General features: G+C 42.0%; 1 long non-coding RNA gene and 1 pseudogene across 1 annotated transcript; one reads left to right on the top strand and one right to left on the bottom strand.

Annotated features, from left to right (window-relative positions):
- Nucleotides 1-2829: 2829 nt before the first annotated feature.
- LOC121685557 lies at nt 2830-4275 on the bottom strand (annotated as a pseudogene).
- Nucleotides 4276-9569: 5294 nt separating this feature from the next.
- LOC121685156 lies at nt 9570-18227 on the top strand. Its single transcript, XR_006023276.1, has 3 exons — nt 9570-9658; nt 14265-14269; nt 18218-18227. It is a non-coding gene; the product is annotated as an uncharacterized LOC121685156 (long non-coding RNA).
- Nucleotides 18228-19881: the final 1654 nt, after the last annotated feature.

Genomic DNA, 19881 nt, shown 5'->3' with positions numbered 1-19881 from the left:
CTGATCAAGGTGAGGAGGATGCTGCAGTCAAAGATAATGAATGCGTAGCAAGATGGGTCGTCCTAGTTCATGTCTATGAGGGCAAAGTGGAGTTCAGTCAGAGACAGGCTCTGGTTCAGTTCCCGCTTGCACAGGGGCGTGTCACTGACGTATGACTGACGTTTAAACGCCTCGGTTCCACGCCAGACAGAAGCCGGAGTACAAAACAAACTTGGTGTACACCTTCATTAATGTAGATGAACTTTCGAACTTTCGACTGGAGGGTCATACTGTCACGACATTCTCCTGAAATGGAGAGGAGGGTTTGGAGATCATGACACCGTGGCCGAAATGTGCATTCATTGCTCAGAAAAATAAGGCTTTGACAAATTCTGGGAAAATCTTGGATTCTGCCAATAAAACTCAATGTTAAAAAGGGAACCCGATCACTGCATAAATGGAGGATAGTGGCTCCCCTTGTGTGGGGCGTGTACTACTGCTACCCTATTTAGAGGGAGAGCAGATAGCTAAGAAACGTTCAGAAAAAGTCCTGTTGGCAAATTTGAGGAAAAGTCGGTAAAGGGGCTATTTCACACAATTTGAGGGTGCTGAATTCAAATATTTCGTTTACCAAGCTCAATTTTGAGTTTTAAGCTTGCTAATTAGCATAATTCACATACTTTTTGGTTTTGCCATCAGATATCATAGGAATTGCAAAAAATAAGGCATTAATATATTCTTTATGTATCAGATATGTTGTAGGACAGGACAGGAATTACCCAAATGACCCTCAAGTAGCAAATTAAAATAAACTAAAATTAAAATATAAATAATAATAATAGCTAAAATTCAGTATGACGTTTAGAAGCAAAATAGATTCCTTGATAATAAATTGATAGAATAGTAGGTGACTGCTCATTTTTCTATAGAAAGTACTTTGTCACTAACTATTATGAACAGTTGTCAGTCTTAACAGAGGATTTACACTGTATTTTTCTTTTACTGTAAAGGCGACTGTGCTTGCCTAGTAAAAACATCTCACTGGTGCTCTTTCCTATCATTCAAATTCCAGCCATGCAAAAAAATGGAAGAGTGTGCCGGTTTGAGGGTTGCTGAAGAGTGCTATGGAGATTGCATTATTTGCAAAACATTTAGACAAGATATCCTTTATAGTGCAACAAAAAGAAACATTCTCCAGTGCATCATTTACTGCATATGATGCTGAAAGGGAAGTGGACCTAGGACAAATCCTCAGCTATGAAGACAAATCCTCAGCTATGAACTGATTAATGTCCCTGTACTGTAGCTATTGCAGATAGCTATGGTTATTTGTGAAGTGGAAATAAGTCTATCCTCACTCAAGTGCTGTCTAGCAATGTGAAATGTCCAGTAGTGATCACTGCAAAAACTGCTCATTCAACACTGGTAATAGATGCTCAAGATCTAGTTATGTCTTTAGGACACCCATCTGACTGCAGCACATTTAAGAAGTATGCAGGAAGGTTTGTAAGAAACTTTTGTATTGTTATTTGGTATTTGTTATGTGGTAGCATGATGTTGACTATCAAAGAAATAGACCTAGGGCCTGTACTACGAAGCAGGGTTACTGGCTTATCTGGGCAATGCCCGTACGTGGACATTCATTCCATCGGTGATGCTGAACATCTGAGCAAGAATACTGTATGTCCGAAAATAAATCGGACATAGGCCTACAGTATGTCTAATAAATTAAAATCACCATTTTAACAAACGTATTGAATTGAATGTCATATTACTGTACCCTGCACATAAAGGCTACACATTTCCACAGCACCAGAATCCGACCGAATGCCTCCCTCAACCCCTTCCATAATCAGCTTTCCACTATTATTTGCGATGGCCAACTCCTCTGCTACTGTAAAACACTCTGGTGCCTTTCCTCCTACAGTAGTGTTCAAAGACACCTGTTTCTTGTTAGCTGTAAAACAGAGGCCAAGTGAAGGCTATAAACTAGGCCTACATGTTTTCATAATTAAGAAATATTAATGCAAGCTATAACTATATAAACCTACTATTCTGAATAATGTTTTTGTATTTCATTTTCACCTGCTGCCATGTGCGTTTGGCAATGGTGTTGCATCTGAAATGTTCACAGGATTATCTACACAGGATTTTCTCACAGCAATCTGTGAGAAAAAATCACCCAACCCAAAACTAATTGCAACAGAAATGATTTTTGTTGTATTCAGTTCATGAAACCTTCCCATATCACATACCAAAAGTCCATGAAAAGTGGTGGAACATTTTCAAAATTGGAATTATTTATGCATATACATTAATCCCATTCAGATTGCCACTTATCTGAGATGTAAGAGTTCAGTATAGGTTTAAGGTCTGGGGAAGGGATATGACATTCTGTGACTTCTTCATTGTGGGCTTGCTTAGCAGCACTGTCCGCTTTCTCATTTCCCCTCAGACCAACATGGCCTGGGACCCAGCAAAAAACTACACTCAAGTTCTGGTTCTTTAGACGTTCTAGTTGATCAAGCTCAGCTTTGGTTGTACTTTTTGCGTGACATTAAAGCCTACTGGAAAGATTTTTAATTGCACTTTAATTGAATGCAATTTACTTTTACGATTAAATAAAATTAATTTATCCCTCTCACCCATAGTTTTCTATTTATTTACAAATGTACATAGGCCTACTGTAATTACATTTATACATAGTTATTCTACTGATCTTTATACTATTCATCCTGCACATAGACTTATTCTTACTACTCTTAGTTATAAGAAACACCTTAGTGGTGCAGCTTGGACACATCCTCAGTGATGAACCCAGGGTCACAGGGTGTTTCGGGTCTCAGATCATCAGACACACTCACCTGGGCGACCCAGCCGGGGCTGATCAGACCCCGACTTGTGTCCAAGCAGCGCACTAAGCCATGTGTCGCCCCTTTTGATCCATAGCCACCTAGAGGCTCTCTCAGCTGCCTCACAGATGTTTCTGGTGGCTTTCCTTTCTTGAGCACCTCTAATTCCAAGCAGCCTGAGTGATCGGTGCAGGCTCTGTCCTGGGAATCCCCTGCAGCCAACCTCGATTGGCTCACAGCAGTCCCTCCACCCCTTCAGCCTGCAGTCCTCCACCAGTTCCAGATACTTCGCCCTTTTCCGCTCAAACGCTTCCTCAATCCGGTCTTCCCAGGGGACTGTGAGTTCCAGTAGCACCACTTGCTTTGTACTCTCTGATGTTAGGATCATGTCTGGCCTGAGCTTGGTGCTGGTGATGTGCTCTGGAAACTTCAATTGTCTCCCCAGGTCCACCTTCAGCTGCCAATCTCCTGCTGTAGATAGCAGCCCAGCTGGGACCTTTGGCTGTGACTGAGGCTTCTCGCCGGCCCTGACGAAAGCAATGTGTGGCCTTGCTAAGGGGCTGGAGCTTGCTTTGCTGGATTCCCGCACGGATGGTGTCCGCTACTGCCTTCAGCACCTGGTCATGGCGCCATCTGTACCTCCCCTCTCCCAGTGCTTTCGGGCAGCAGCTCAAGATGTGCTCCAGCGATCCTCTTGCAGGGCACAGGGGACAGGATGGTGCTTCAGCTAGCCCCCAGCAATGCAGATTTCTCTATAAACTGGATGGATCAGGAACTTTATTCTTGCTGGCTCTGACCTCCAAAGTTCTGACCAGGTGATTTTCCGAGTCAGTGCATGCTCCCAATTGGTCCAGGCCCCCTGCTGACGCATGGCCACCGTTTTGCTGAGCCACTCCTCTTCCACCTCTTCTCGGACCTCGCCCTGAATCATCTGCCGTCTGTCCCTTCCCTGCGCTCTGTCATAGCGCAGTGCCTTGTGGCAGCCAAGTCCTGGTCGCCCAACTGCCACAGAGCCTACTAGCACACTGTGCCGCAATCTTGCCTCTGCCTGCTGGACTGCCTCCTGCGCCCTCCACTTCCGTCCAGTCCTGACCTCTATGCCTGCAGAGGAGACTCTGGTGTCGGCTGAGTCTCGGTAAAGTAACACCTCCCTGGCTCTGGTTACCTTGAATTCCTCTGTCAGGCCTGAGAACGGGAGCTGCAGCTTGTTGGTGTGCCCATACAGGGCAATGCAGCTTAGGCTCTTCGGCAGGCCCAGCCACCTGCGCAGGAACTGGCTGATGTTTCGCTCCAAGGTCTCCACTGTTGTTACTGGGACCTGATACATCAGCAAAGGCCACAAAAGCCTTGGCAGGATGCCATGCTGATATATCCAGGCTTTAAATTTCCCAGGGAGGCCTGACCCGTCCACTGCTGCAAGCCAGCTTTTCAGCGCCGTGTGCATGGCCTGGATTGCTGCTTATAATGTTGTTTCTGCACTACAATGACACCGTTTCCACACTGCACATAGCTGTATGTTATGTACATATCTGTTATATATTTGTCATATTGAATATCCATATTTATTCTGTTTTATTATATTCTGTTAATACACTGCATATATCTATATTATTATTTCTACTATTATAATGTTACTGCTACATCTACATTCATTATTCTACTTATTGTATGAGAATGAGACTGCTAATACACTGCACATATTTATATTTAATTCATATTACTCTAAACCACCTTCTGTAAATCAACTGTATACTACTGTCTACATTGCACTATATTTCTTGACCTGTCTCTGTATATTTCATCACCTTTCTATACTTTGCATCACATTGCATGCATACTGTAGCTACATGAATCACAGCTAAGATCCTTGGTTGCTATGAAGGCCAGTCGTTCTAAATGGATGGTTGCTATGGCCAAAGGCCAGTTATCTCTGCAGTTGTCAAGTGATCCGTCCTGACCCGACACTCTTAATAGTCCTCTCCTTATGGCACGCACCGTGTTATCTAATTGGAGTAAGTCTTTGTGACAACACGTCATGATACATTTGATAATGTTAGATCGTTGTTTTGGTATGAAGCATATTTTACGTAGCCTAATAAATGCGCTCTAGAAAGTGAAAGTAGCCTAACCTAGGCCTATATGCGCTCTGTGTCTGAGTTGTCTGTGCACTTCCGCAATTGATTACGTTCCTCAAATGGAGAACACATCAATCCCATGGTATTGTTTGCCTTAAAATGCATGAAACATGCAAGTTCAAAATCCCGCCGGTAGCCACGTTACATCTCCGTTTCATATTTGCCTAGGCTACTAGCCTACAATAAATTGAACGAACTCAACTGACAACAGGTAGGCCTATATCTACTGATTCGGTCATTGAGACTACAGAATACAGACTACAGAATACAGTACAACAAACTTTCTGTCTTTCTGAAGTTTATTTTTGTATTCCGGGGTACAGTAGCCTAATTGCATAATGTCTTGACAATAGTTTTTCTTACTGGCTTGCTGTTTAAACTGACTGCGCCGCTCTGAAGTTTCCTGCCAGGTTTATGACGTAAACCGCATCTCGGCTCTGGCATTGCCTAAACTCATCGTGTGGGAAATCAGATTATCTGTCAATATTGGGCGTTGAAAGTAAGGGATATTTGCTCAGTAATAGTAGGCTTCATTTTGTAACATTTATAGAGAAACCGAGGGGAAGTTAAATTAGAAATTAGAATCGTTGGAAATTCAAAACACATACAAAAAAATATTCGGGGCTTTTGAAAAGAGATTCGGGGCTTGAGCCCCCGAAACCACACCCTAGCTCCGCCAATGCAACCACTCAGCAGTAACTTCTGCATTCAGTGAGATTTGCACCGCCCTAATTTTATTTTTGACTCTTCCCGTCACCGTTGCAACCTCTGAGTGCTCATTCTCCAAGTTAAAGATCATTCAAAACCACCATAGAGAATGAGAGAGCAAAGAAAATGGACATACACAGAGCATCGTGGACGAGTTTGCGGAGCGCAAGGCTCGTCGTATGCCCTTCAAATAGTGCTGCGTATTATTGTTGTTTTATTATTAGGGGTCATGTAGCCTAATATTTTTTGTTGTTGTTCTCTTGGTTACACTTCATGTACGTTCGATGGACTTCAAAATTACATAGTTGCTCTCCGTTGTACTGACGCTTGTAAGACCCGCTGTTGCGGGCATGTGTAGCCTATGTTGTAAAATTATGTTATGATGAGTTTAATAAAGGGCCTGGTCATGTGCCCCGCCCCCGCTCTGACTTGTTCCGCCACTGGGTAGAGTGCTAGCCCTTGACTAGCAAATCAGTGCACAAGAAGACAGGAAGTGACAAGTCAACATACCAGATAAACAGTGATGGCGCAAACAATGACACCACACTCTTATCATCGTTTGGATTATTGTATTGGATTTCTATTGGATTTTGGATCATGACTCTGGACCGATGCACTCGAAGAGCTGATGAGCATGATCGAGGAGACGCCGCGGCTTTGCAACGCATCGAAGAAGAACTCGATTCGAATAGAGTAGTGAATAGGGGGTGTCACAATTCTCCAAATCCTCGATTCGATTTCATTTTCGATTAATTAATGCATTCCTTAAATGTTACTTTTTTTGCCCTTTTTTGTTTTGGGGGGCTTTTATTTTAGACTGGCTAACGCCAAACTCCATCTCACTGAGATCTCATTGAGATGGGGTCTGGGAACTTATAGGCTAAGTTAGTGTTACGTAACGTGAAAGACAAAATACTTCCACACCGGTGATTTCAGAGTAGAAAGAGGGGCTTCGATTTCGGTAGGTTGATGTGTATATTTTAACTGGCTGCAGCTTAAAATTAAAGGAGTGTTGACTCCGACATTGACATTTTGAGAATAAAGTTGAAATATCATATTGATTTTAATCTCGAAATATCATATTGATTTTAATCTTAATTTCATCTTGGCATGTCAATCAAAACTAGTTTGGAGAGAATGACCGCTCCAAAGGATGGCAGATCTATCTGAAATAACACCTATTTGATGTACCATTCATGATTGTCAAATATTGAAGTTGTGGGAAGTGTTGGCCTACATAGCTTAAACTGTACGTTTCTTTCGTCCCCGTTTCATTTCTCCGGGCCAAGAGTGACAAACTAAATAAAACGCACGTTCGACATCTGAATAACTCCTGAACGGTTTTGTAAATGATGTTTAATTAAAAACTGTTTTATTCCTCCCGCTTCTCCCCTAGCTGCCACTGAATCGTACAGTCAGTTTGCCGACGACTCAACAAAATGCCTTGTGTAGCGAGATGATTTGGTGAAATTGTACAAATTGGTGAATCGGGTTTAGCAACAACTATACTAACTAGTTATTCTCGAAATTTCTAATTTAATCTAGTTATGGCAAAAATGTTTTTTCTTTGTGTGGCCCTAATACCTACTAACACCAGTTCAGGCGCCTTTTTGTGACTTTTGAGTGTTTCAACACAGCACGTCAGCTGCTAGCATGCAAAGGTCTCCTGCAAAGCGCAGCAGGAAATCTCAGAATAATTCGCTGAGACATCGATGGGCCTGATGCGCACAATAGAGGCAGCACTTGAGAGGATGTCTGCAGAATGGTGCCACCACATCTCCTGCCTCGATTGGAGAACAGAGTTCAGAATCTCATTTTTAATTTTAACGCCTGTGTAGGGTTAAGTATGAATGCATCGGGCACGCGGACCAAAAGACACATTTTCTGTTGCTTTTGTGTTTGGAATTTTTCGAGTTAAGAAATGAATCACTTTCCAACACATCTGGCTGAAAAGCTTCAAGAAGCTTCATCTCACGATCACTAACATGTACAGAGAAACCAACGTTGACACACCATAATGACCAAGCAAAGGCAAACACAAGACCTTAAATACACAGGAAACTATAAAAGGAACACAAATCATTTACTCAGGTGTTGATCATCAATCATCATCGCTACAGCATACCTGTCAACATTTAGCTTTCCAAAAACGGGAGATTTTTTTTTCCTGTGATTAATTAATCTAAATTAATCACATATATAATTTTTCCTGTGACAGTATTTGAAATATTTAAATTCAAATCGAATCATTGAATAATCAGCATTAGTGACATTAAAGTTCAAAAACTCTTTTATTATAATTTTCACTGTTCAAATAATGGCCATAATAATCTGTGATATGACCTAATATGCTGAGAAAATAAATTCAAAAGTGCTTCGGGAAGAAGTTTTTTTTTTTCACTACAAGGCATTTCAGGCCACAGATATAACCTAGGGGACACAATGAAAATAAATTAACACTCCCCTCAATCTCAACACTATTTCTTTGCATTGAACTCGTCATACGGAATTGATTAATCTGCACTATTTTTGTTAATCAGTTATTTTTTCTCAAATTAATTAGTCGAAATTAATCAGTTATTTTGACAGCCCTAGAAAAAATGAATGGATCAATGATTTTAAAATGAAGTTTTATGGCCATGAAAATTACGGGAGTTTTCCGGGAGAAATAACGAAACGGGAAGGTGCCGGGAGATGACCTTGAAATACGGGAGAACCCGGGAAAAACGGGAGTGTTGACAGGTATGCGCTACAGAAACAGCAAGCCGTATTCTCCAAATGTCGAGATACACACACGAAAGGTATCTTCAACTCTTAATTATTTTTACTGCACCACTTCATAAAGAGGAGTGTCTCAATTTCGTTATTCCTACATTCCATTTCGTTTCAAGGGGCAGTGAAGGCAAGCTACATCATCGCTTGGGAAATTGCTAAGGCAGCCAAGCCTTTCTCAGAGGGTGCATAGACCTCTGAAGTTGGCCTACAAAAAAGAACCAAAACGACCATCTTTGCCCATATAAGGAGATCCGGTTGTTAATTGAAGCTAACTACCTATGGCAAGTTGCATTGCAAGTTAGCTCTGCGGCAGCAAAAATCTAAGTGTGCCGCCTTTACGTACCGGAGATCACAGTACCCATCCGAAGGCAGAGGACAAAAGTGTGTTCAGGAAAACGTCTGCATTTCAGACGTTTTCATCCTCGTGAGAGTTTAACAGGTGCGATAATTCAAAATCCCCATGTTATTTTCCCATCGGAAAAATTGCCAGATACCGGATGTCAAAGATGGCAGCTTTTTTGTAGGTGAACTTCAGAGGTCTATTTGTCAAGACCTGCATGCTAAAGGCAGCCGAGCCGCGTAAGCAACACACGTGTCTCGCCTTAACTACCGGTACATTGTCCAAAAAAGAAAAATTCATAATTTCATAGCTCTCGTATCTTTCATTGTAGAGCTATGCGTGCAAGAGTATAGAAGTACCTTAAACCCCCTCTCCTTGCCCCTCTCTTGGTAGCAGAGCCAGGTGGCATTCTTTGGAGGATAGTATAATGTAGCATAATTGTATTAATGATGTATGCAATATAAAATATGTATATTATGGCTTAAAGTTGCTATTAACTGTACACACCTCTTTTTGCATGCAAAATAAAATATATGTACAGTGCATATGGAAAGTATTCACAGTGCTTCACTTTTTCCAAATTTTGTTCTGTTACCGCCTTATTCCAAAATGGATTAAATACATTTTTTCCTCAAAATTCTACACATAATACCCCATAATGACAACTTAAAAAAAAAGTTTGTTTGAGATTTTTGCAAATGTATTAAAATAAAAAAGAATCACTGTATTTACAGCCTTTGCGATCAAGCTCAAAATTGAGCTCAGGTGCATTCTGTTTCCACTGATCAACCTTGAGATGTTTCTACAGCTTAATTGGAGTCCACCTGTGGTACATTCAGTTGATTGGACATGATTTAGAAAGGCACACAGTTAACAGTGCATGTCCAACGTGGTATCATGGTTTAAATAAATATACACGGCACTTCAAAAATAGCCAACTGGCGTGTTATCTGCATGCGTTTTGAGCTATCTGCGTGTATATCAATGCCGCGTAAACATACACGCCACTTATCGTCTCACTTCCGCATATATGGCGCCCTCTAGAGTTAGGGTTATGGCGTTGATAAACACGGCAAATTGCAAAAATGCTATTATGCGTTAGATAACAGGCTAGGCGTGCAGGGTTGGGTAGTAACGGATTACATGTAATATGGATTACAAAAATCAAGTAACTATAATCAGCCCAGATTACAATAAAACAATTGTGTAATCAGATTACAGTTACATTGTTGGGGATTACCTGATTACATTTTATCATGCGAACAATGCAACTTTTTATGATAGCCTAGCTATCTTTTAATTTGACAAGAAAAAATGTGGGCGGGGGAAGTGGTTGAGCACTGCTCTCCCATGCCCACATCCACGGCTGAAGTGCCCTTGAGCAAGGCACCTAACCCCTCACTGATCCCTGAGCGCTGCTGTAGCAGACAGCTCACTGCTCCGGGTTGGTGTGTGCTCTGTGTGCTTCACTAATTCACGGATTGGGAGACCAAATTTTCTCTCACGGGATCAAAAGAGTATCTATACTAACTTATTTACTATTGGGGGAGGTCTCTCAGCACACTGCCTGATCTTTTCCTCCTAATCTTAATGTAGCCTCTTGTTTTAGTGTTACCGTTTACCTTGAGAAAGTCACCAGGTCCCCCTGGTTGAAAAACATCCCAAAGGAATAATTTTTCACCCCCACAATTGAAATGGACATGGTGTCATTCAATCTCAGGCCATGTCTCTGGGTCAAAAAAATCCAGCGAAAGCTAAATTCATTTAGCGTGTTTCCATCCAACTCATGCGCATTAGTCAGCATTTCCAACACCTATTGATTCTAAGTATTTTGGGACACTTTGCCTATGTTGAGTGAAATGGACGCCCTCCTCTCTGCGGTCGGAATAGCCTAGGCCCTATAGGCCTAATTCATTCCTTCATTTTGAAAATATTTTGTTTAATATCGATTAGAAGGAGAAGGCGGAGAATGTTTATATTGCGCAATCGGGTGTTGGCAGCTTCCCATCGCCGGAGACCGCCATACACTTGGGAATGACCAAGGTCTCGGCAGTTTTTTTTGTCAAATTTGGCACTTCACTGTAGAGCTTCATTTCTATCATTTCACGCGGGCTCTGGCTGGGCTCGGGCTTGGCGGTAGGCTAAATGAGCGGTCAGGTGATGCGTTTCGGTTAGCTGCGAGAAAGATGCAGAAATGGATGCTTAGGAGGTGAAACAGAGGCTGGCCTCTTGTGACTGGCGTTTTAGTTGCACCGGCAAAGAAAGCAAAGTCTGAGGTGTGGAAAAGTTTTGATCATGTGCATAATGAGAATAATGAGCCAGTGGTTATGTAAAATCCAAAGGATGCAACATTCTGTAGAACGACAGGGAATTCGTCGCTGATAAGGCATGTTGATCAAAGCTGTCAGTGCCCATCAGGATCACGTTTGTTAGGCTACAGCAACAAAATCAAACCCTGCAAAGGTGAAACAAATGGTTACGAAGAAGAAGTGTGTCAGCTTTCGCTGTAAAGACATTAGGCCTTTTAATATCGTAAATGGCGAGGGGTTTGAAAAGCTGGAGCAAGAACTAATTAATGTTGGGGCTGCGTATGGGAGGGTCCCCGCAAACTTCAGAATGCTGAGAGGACTTGGGCTATTTTATTTCTTTATTCCAACTTCCAAGTGGCCTAGGCTACGTTAGTCATGAATAAATGATGTCAAATGTTACTCACTCTTGACAAAAGGCAAAAGAGCTGTGTGCGTGCAGACATTTAAATAATGTCGGGCTGTAAACGGGTTCGGGCTTTTAAAAACGGAGTCAGTCTTTTTCTAGTTTTGCCGTTACGACAATATTGTAGTGTCGGTGGATGTACATGTTTAACGTTGAATGAGTGTCTCCCAGAATGCAGTGCGAGTGAATGCTAGAATGTGTAATGTCGGTTATAATAGTTGTAGTTACGTTTAGCATGTTGTGTATTTGTTAGCGTGTTAGTCTCTTTGGTTGTACCTCGTGCTTATCCCCGTGTTGATGTGTGTGGTAAACCCTTATTGTGTGTAACATGTGCGGCTGAGACTACCCCTGTGTTGCCCTATGTAGTTATCCGTATGTCTGAGTCTTCCTGTTCCAATAAATGGCCGTCCTGGCCAAAGGTGAATCTTGTCTGAGGGTGAGATCGCTACAATATCAAACAAAGTCTTTCTATAACTTTGTTATTCTTATAATATTTGTAATTTCTTATACATATAAGTCAGCTCTTCCACAGGACAGAACAACTCTATATCGGTTAGGGATGTCACGCATGAAACAATGCTGTAGAAACACGAAAATACGACTTTGAGTTTAGTCTAGGCTATCATTTCAGTTCCTGTTTATCTATTGCACGATGTGTAACAATTTAAAGGAATCTAGTTGCAGTCTTGTAAATAGTGACCCTGCAAGATCCCTAGTCATTGCAAAATCATAGTCTGTGACTTACAAGGACACAGGGGGGGGGGGGGGGGGGGGGTGCAGTAGAAAAGGGGTTTAGTAGATTAAGTGGCAAGGGCTGCATAAGAAAGGTGGGGGAGGATTGGGATTGGGTGGGGGGCACCAACAAGGAGCACCCAAGAGCAACAGGGCAGATCCAAGGCTCAAGGGGCTAACCCAACTGCCAGGGGTCTTGGTGTGTGTGTTGGGGGGATGACAGGAGAGATGGGATAGTGTGCTATGTATGTGGGGAGAGGGCAGTGTGCAATATGTGTGTTGGAAAAGCGTCCTCATGAGACAATGTGCTGTGTATGTAGGGGAGGGGGGGGGGCAGTGTACTCCAAGTATGGTGAAGGGACTTACTATTGCAAGCAGAGTACTGTATGTATGATGTATGTGAGTGATGACAGTGAAAATGTGTGTGTGGGCGGGAGGGGAGTGGAGCAGTGACTGTGTAGTGTGTGTGTGGGTAGGTGGGGGCAGTGTGCTGTAAGTATGTAGAGGATGTGTGTTGGAGAAGATCCTGAAGACAATGTGCTGTGTATGTAGGGAGGGAGGGGGCAGTGTGCAGCAAGTATGTAGAGGAGGCTTACTGTAGCAAGCAGTGTGCTGTATGTATGTGAGGGATGTAATAGTGCTAAAAGTCTTGTAGGTGTGTGTGTGTGTGTGTGTGTGTGGGGGGGGGGGGGGTCATGAGTGCTGAGGAGTGAATGAGTGCAAAGTCAGTATAGTGTGAGTTCAGAGTTGGGAAATGTTTGAGAGTGCTGAGGAGTGAATGTGTGCAAAGTCAGTATAGTGTGACTTCAGAGTTTGGATGGCCTTTGTGACTACATAGGCGTCTTCTTGATTTCAGCGGTAGGAATAATCCATTGTTAGGATGAGAAGAGTCCTTCAGAATCTTTTGGGCTCTTAGGAGTACTCTTCTGGAATAGATATCTTATTCAGCAGGGAGTTGAGTTCTTATAGTACGTTCAGCTGAGCGCACTACTCTCTGCAGAGTACTACAATCTCTAACTGTGGAGTTCCTATACCAGGTGATGATGCTACCAGTACACTCTCAACCGCTGAAGTGTAGAAGGCCTTCATGATGAATGTAGAAACTTTGAATGTCCTTAGCTGACGAAGGAAGTAGAGTTGTTGTCTGGACTTCAGAACATATTGAGTGTTAACAGTCCATGTTAAGTCTTTAGTAATGTGGACACCAAGGTATTTAAAACTTGTGACTCTCTCTACAGGTTGCCCGCTGATCATTAGTGGGGTGTAACTGTAGTTCTGCTGCTGCCTTCTGTAATCCACTACCATTTCCTTGGTTTTATTGATATTCAGTGTCAAGCTGTTAGATTGACACCACTGTGCCACCTCATCAACCTGATCCAAGTACAGCTGTTCATTGTTGTTACTAATCAGGCCCAAGATCACTGTGTCATCTGCAAACTTGATGATGGAGGTATGACTACTGTTGGCTTTGCAGTCATGTGTGTATATGTTGTACAGCAGTGGACTCAAAACACAGCCTTGGGGAGCACCAGTGCTGATGGTTAATGAGTCAGATGTCAGACCCCCCACTCTAACCACTTGTGAACGGTTGGTGAGGAAGTAAAATATCCAGTGACACAGGGTGGTGTTCAGTCCTAAGGCCTTCATCTTTGTGACCAAGGAGGTACTATCGTGTTGAATGCTGAACTAAAGTCAATGAACAGCATCCTCACATAATTCATCACTGTAGACGTCAGGGCTACTGGGCGGTAGTCATTCAGACATGATGGACTTTTGTTTTTCGGTACTGGAACAATAACAGACTGCTTGAGGCAAGTAGGAACTGTCTCTTGAGCCAATGATGTGTTAAAGATATAAGTGAACACAGGAGCTAACTGAGCAGCGCAGGATTTCAAAACCCTGTTAGAAATTCCATCCGGTCCAGGAGCTTTTCTACAATTAACCCTCCTAAAGGCATTGCTCACATCGACCTCAGAGATACAGAAAGGTGCATCCTCACTTGCTTCACATGCTGCAGCTAGTGCAAGATAGCCTGTGTTTTTCATGTCAAAGCGAGCATAAAAAGCATTAAGTTTATCAGGGAGGGCTTTACTCACATTCATCATAGGAGGGGACTTTCTTTCAAAGCCAGTGATGGTTCGGGGTCCTTTCCACACTCGTGCTGGATCACCCTCCAAGAAATCAGCTTCAACTCTGTCTCTATAGCGCCGCTTAGCATCTTTAATAGCTCTACGTAAACTATAAGATGCTGCTTTGTAATCCGTCATATCCCCTGAAATAAGCCCAGCATTATAAGTCATGGTGTGTCTTTAATGCCGTTCCCACTTCTCTATCCACCCATGGCTTCTGGTTAGGGAAGCTTCGGATCTTTACAGTTGGGATGATGGAATCAGTTAGCATATTGATGTAACTCAATGATACTTCCGTAAACTCATTGATGTCAGACAACTCTACTACTTGTCTTAGATGTGAGAGGGTCAAAAATCTTTTCCAAATCTTTGCAAATCTTTCCAAAGTCTGTCAGTGTAAGGAGGGCTTAAGTGATCAATTTTGGGATGGGGTTGAAAATTTCAACCACCAAAACACCACCCCCAAAGTGGAGGAAAAGATCAGTTAACTGACACAGGAATGCTTTACTCACAGCAAAGAGATTTCTTAGATGTAATGAAATAATAAAGAGAAGAATAGAATGAGAATTCTTTCATCAATTCAGTGGTGGTGTCTTTTACTTAAGGGACATATTTATTGAAGTAATCTAAAAGTAATCAGATTACGTTACATGTTTTTGGTAATCCAACTGATTGCATTACTGATTACAAAAAATGCCATGTAATTTGTAGTCAGTAATGGATTACATTTCAAAGTAATCTGACCCAACCCTGTTGGCGTGTCATACATACACAGTTCATGATATCAGTCTGGCATGTCAGACCACAAAACAAGCATGAAGTCTAAGGAATTGTCTGTAGACCCCCGAGACAGGATTGTCTCGAGACACAGATCTGGGGAAGGGTACAGAATAATTTCTGCTGCTTTAAAGGTCCCAATGAGCACCGTGGCCTCAATCATCCGTAAATGGAAGAAGTTTGGAACCACCAGAACTCTTCCTAGAGCTGGCCGTCCCTCTAAACTGAGTGATTGGGGGAGAAGGTCTTTAGTTAGGGAGGTGACCAATAACCCGATGATCACTCTGACAGCTCCAGGGTTCCTCTGTGGAGAGAGGAGAACCTTCCAGAAGGACGACCATCGCTGCAGCACTCCACCAATCAGGGGCTCGTTTCTAGAAAAGTTAGCAACGACATTGCTCAACCACCGTGGTATGATGCAACTTGCGACCAAAAAACAACATTGTTACACCTGTTTCCAGAAAGCATTGTACCTGTGTCGCAATTCGCTACCTCCGGCGTTTGAACACCGTAGTTCCAACAACGTTGTTGATGATGCAGCATACGTATATCATTGGTGGAAACAGTGGCAACGTGTAATACCTCATCCCCTAGAAATTCTCTGCCACGGTCTATGTCGACATTTTTCTAATTTTAACTGAGTGATTAATGCTGGCATTGCCATTGGCATCAGCAAAAACCTAAACCTATTGCAAGCATATAAAACAGTTGACTGAAGTTTGAAAGTTACACAATCTGTACATATTGTATAAGTAATGTCATTGTAATGTCAGCTGATTGTAGGCTAGTAGGCCGCATGTAATTCACCGTCAGCAATCACACACAGTTTTTTGTATATAGAATGGAATTGTAATGACTCAAGTAGTTAACTACAGTGTATGGTTGCTATGACAATAAAACCTGAACACTGTCCTAACTGATTGGGTTTCAAATGTCAAGAGGTCATATTAAAATGAAAGGGCAGGATGTTGTTTATTGAGGCCATGACCCGTGTAAGACAGAAAACCAGACCAAACACATTATGTTGAATGAAGGAGTAGATTTATCTCAGGAAGTGAAGCACTTTAGCTTTCTCTTGGCCTTAAGATTTTTTTTTGGCTCTTTTAGCCTATTTCTTCTGTGCAGTTCTGTCCCAATCCTGCACATGACGAATTTTGGCATGATAAGGTTTTTTATATGCATAGCATGTTCAGAATGAGCACTTTCAATTTGGGAGCAAATGTTGCTCTGGCACAATTGTTGTAGTATATTGTTTTTGATGTTATTCTTATTCCACCACAGTGCAAGACCCTCTGACACCTCAGCTTCCATCTTCCACACATGCTTGCCCAACAGCTCTGATGGTTGTGTAAGGCCAGCATCTGGGGTGTATCGCTGCTCACTTTTCCTGTGTTGTGTAATTGTAAAAGTTTCCATACAAAGCTCTCAGATGGTGCTGCTTGTAAGTGTGATGGTGCTGCTTCTGTGTCTGCCTTGTTCATCAGGAGTGGCTCTGAGTCGTCCGGTAAGTAGTCTCCCCTGCTTGACTGAACAGCTATGGAGGCGTCCGGTAAGCAGTGTCCCCTGCTCGACTGAACAGCTTTGCTATGGAGGCGTCCGGTAAGCAGTGTCCCCTGCTCGACTGAACAGCTTTGCTATGGAGGCGTCCGGTAAGCAGTGTCCCCTGCTCGACTGAACAGCTTTGCTATGGAGGCGCTCTTGAGGGCAGCAGCCAATTCCCGGGCGGATGGATTTTCCCGGGTGATTGAGAACAAATTCTGTGTAGGAAGCTTTGTAGTGTTGAGGGAAATTCATTCTTCATTATTTGGAATGTCTTGGCACTTGTCCCACATTAAGCTTGAATGAATCATCCAATTACAATGTACACTACCGTTCATAAGTTTGGGGTCACCAGCTCATTTCAGCATTAAACTCCATTATAACCAGGTTCATGAAATAACAATCTTGAATGCTAAAAATACTTTAAAAACAATTATTTAATAAATATTTCTAGAAAATATAATTCCATACAATTAATTGTATATTTCAGTAGGCTATTCAATTTCATTACCCTAAAAACCTAGAGGCCCCCCCCCCCCCATACCAGGATGGTTTGACCCAACCGGTCACATGCCACCCGCCATCACCTGTCAATCACTGTCAAAACTCAAACGATGGTTCCAAAGTTTAATAAATTAGACACTGATGTCACAGTGCTCTGTTTGAAATCTTTTTTTCTCAACTAAAAATGCTTTGCGCTGGTTAGGGGGTACTTGGCTGAAAAAATATTTCACAGGGGGTGTGGCCAGCCTGACGCTCATGTTCATAAAAGGTGGCAGTATGACATGTTTTGCCCTCAACTTTGGGGCCAGTGTAAGAGTGTGTTGTCGGTCTATGTCGTGGAACTGCTTGATGTGTTCCCACTTCACAGTACCGCCTGCAGTCTGTGATCATACAATGTAATGACATATGTGATCATCCCACTTGTGAACGTCTCTTACCTCTGAGTGTCTCCCTGCATATAAAAGTCGCTCCTGAGTATAAGTCGCATCAGTCAAAAAATGCATCATGAACAGGAAAAAAACATATATAAGTCGCACCGGACTATAAGTTGCATTTATTCAGAAAAGTATTTTACAAAATCCAAAACCAAAAACAGAGACTATGTAACTGGATTATTGAGGCCAAAAAGATTAATGTTAATGAAGACAAAGGAGTGAAGGCAGCCAAGAGGAGGGCAGGAAGGTAATTGCAAAGCAAAAGATTCATTGAAAGAAAATGCCATGTGGTACACCAAAATGTATTTAAAATGCGGAGAATACAATGCAATCAAGCATTTTGGGCAATGTGGAGTCACAAGCTGGCAGCAGATTAAATGCTCACTGTTTTACACCATTTACGAGGCTCAATGTATCTCCACACTTCATTGGTAGACTTCCGAGGGCCCTGACATTTAAAACGAGACATTGAGAACTTTGAAAAAGCACTGGTAGTTTACTTACAAGACGATTTATACAGACATTATCTTCACGAAGTTTAGCGTTTGCAGCCATCTTGAATTTAGTCACGATAAGTCGAGTGACGAGTAAGAATGAACAGGTATGATAAGGGATCAGATTCCAAAAATAATTCAGTGGAAATGCATGAATTCCAGATTCAAGTTTCCAGTTCCAGTTTCAACTGCTAAACTGCTAAAAATTATTAGCTAAGTTAGCTGCATAACTACTAAAAATGATTAGCTAGGTTAGCTAAGTCACATAATTAGCATAGTTAGCATGCTAGTTAGCATAGTTAGCATAACTACTAAAAACGATAAGCTAGGTTAGCTAAGTCACATGGGTTAGCATGTTAGCATTGCTAGCATAGTTAACATGTTTAGCAAAACTGCTAGAAAATGTTACTTAAGTTAGCTAAGTAGCATGGTTAGCATAGTTAGTATTGCTAATATTGTTAGCATGTTTAGCAAAACTGCTAGAAAACGTTAGCTAAGTAGCATGGTTAGCATTGCTAGCACTGCTATAAAACATTAGCTAAGTAGCATGGTTAGCATAGTTAAAAATCTTAGCATAACTGCTAGCAAACATTAGAGCCATTCCAACTTTCAGTTATCGTCAAATATCTACCTATACACAGCCATTAAACTATTTGAATATCTACATTCATTAAACTTCCAGTCTGTCAACAACTTTTAAACGGTCTACTTTTAAACTATCATTAAACTATCTATTAAACTAGCTGTCTATCAACAACTTTTAAACTATCTACTGTCTATCAACAACTTTTAAACTATCTACATTCAGCTTTTAAACAGTCTACTTTTAAACTATCAACTTTTATTAAGCTATGCAACCACCATGTCTATCCTAGCATCACCGTAGTAACCATCTCTGTATTATCTGTTTCACAACTTTAGCATTTTCATGCACTGGTAATTCCTTGGAATTGCATTTCTAGTTAGACGTTGTTGTTGTAAAGATATTGCATGTAGATGTACTATATAGGCTACTAAAATTTTAGTTGACCAATGCACAAACAAAACCGTGAAACGGACAAATATTATCAAGGCTTTGAATGTTTCCATTTGTGCACAGGGTGTCTGTAGATCTGTGTGCATAGCATTTATTTCTGCAGGCCTGTGGCCTTTGGTAGTTTTATTTTACTTTATTTTCTTAAATTCTGCAGGCAGCTCCCTGCACTTTGTGTAACGAAAGAAGAAAGAAAAGTTTGCATAAATTAAATTTTACTATCTACTCCCCTTTTTTGATAACTGACATCGGTTTTACATATCGGTTATCGGACTCGTTTGTTGGTAGTAATTGATAGGACTGAGTGGCGGTCATATTTTGTACCGCTATGCGGTACATGTAATTGATATCGGTATTGGACCTTGGTGTTGGCGCTAGCAGTCATAATACAAGAAGCTCACAGTGCTGTGTGACCGATGTGTGGTGTCATTATTTGTTTAGCTGGGGCTCAACTCAAACAGAGACTTTGAAGCTGAACAAAGTCCTCACAGAGAGCAGATGTGTGGCGTCATCATTTGTTTAGCTGGGGCTCAACTCAAACAGAGACTTTGAAGCAGAACAAAGTCCTCACAGAGAGAGCAGGGCTGACTCTAGTGAACAGACCAGAGCAGAGACACACTGTGTGTGTTGAGCATGAAGATGAAGACTCTTGGAGCTGTGCTGCTGTTGCTGTGGTCTGGTGTGGGTGTGGTTGCAGCAGAGAGTGGAGGCTGCCAACACAACGCTACAGGTGCTGCC

The sequence above is a fragment of the Alosa sapidissima genome, chromosome 16, assembly GCF_018492685.1.
Source record: "Alosa sapidissima isolate fAloSap1 chromosome 16, fAloSap1.pri, whole genome shotgun sequence".
NCBI classification, from domain to species: domain Eukaryota; kingdom Metazoa; phylum Chordata; class Actinopteri; order Clupeiformes; family Clupeidae; genus Alosa; species Alosa sapidissima.
The sequence above is the reverse complement of the archived record's forward strand: the minus strand, read 5'-3'. Positions and strand labels throughout refer to the sequence as shown.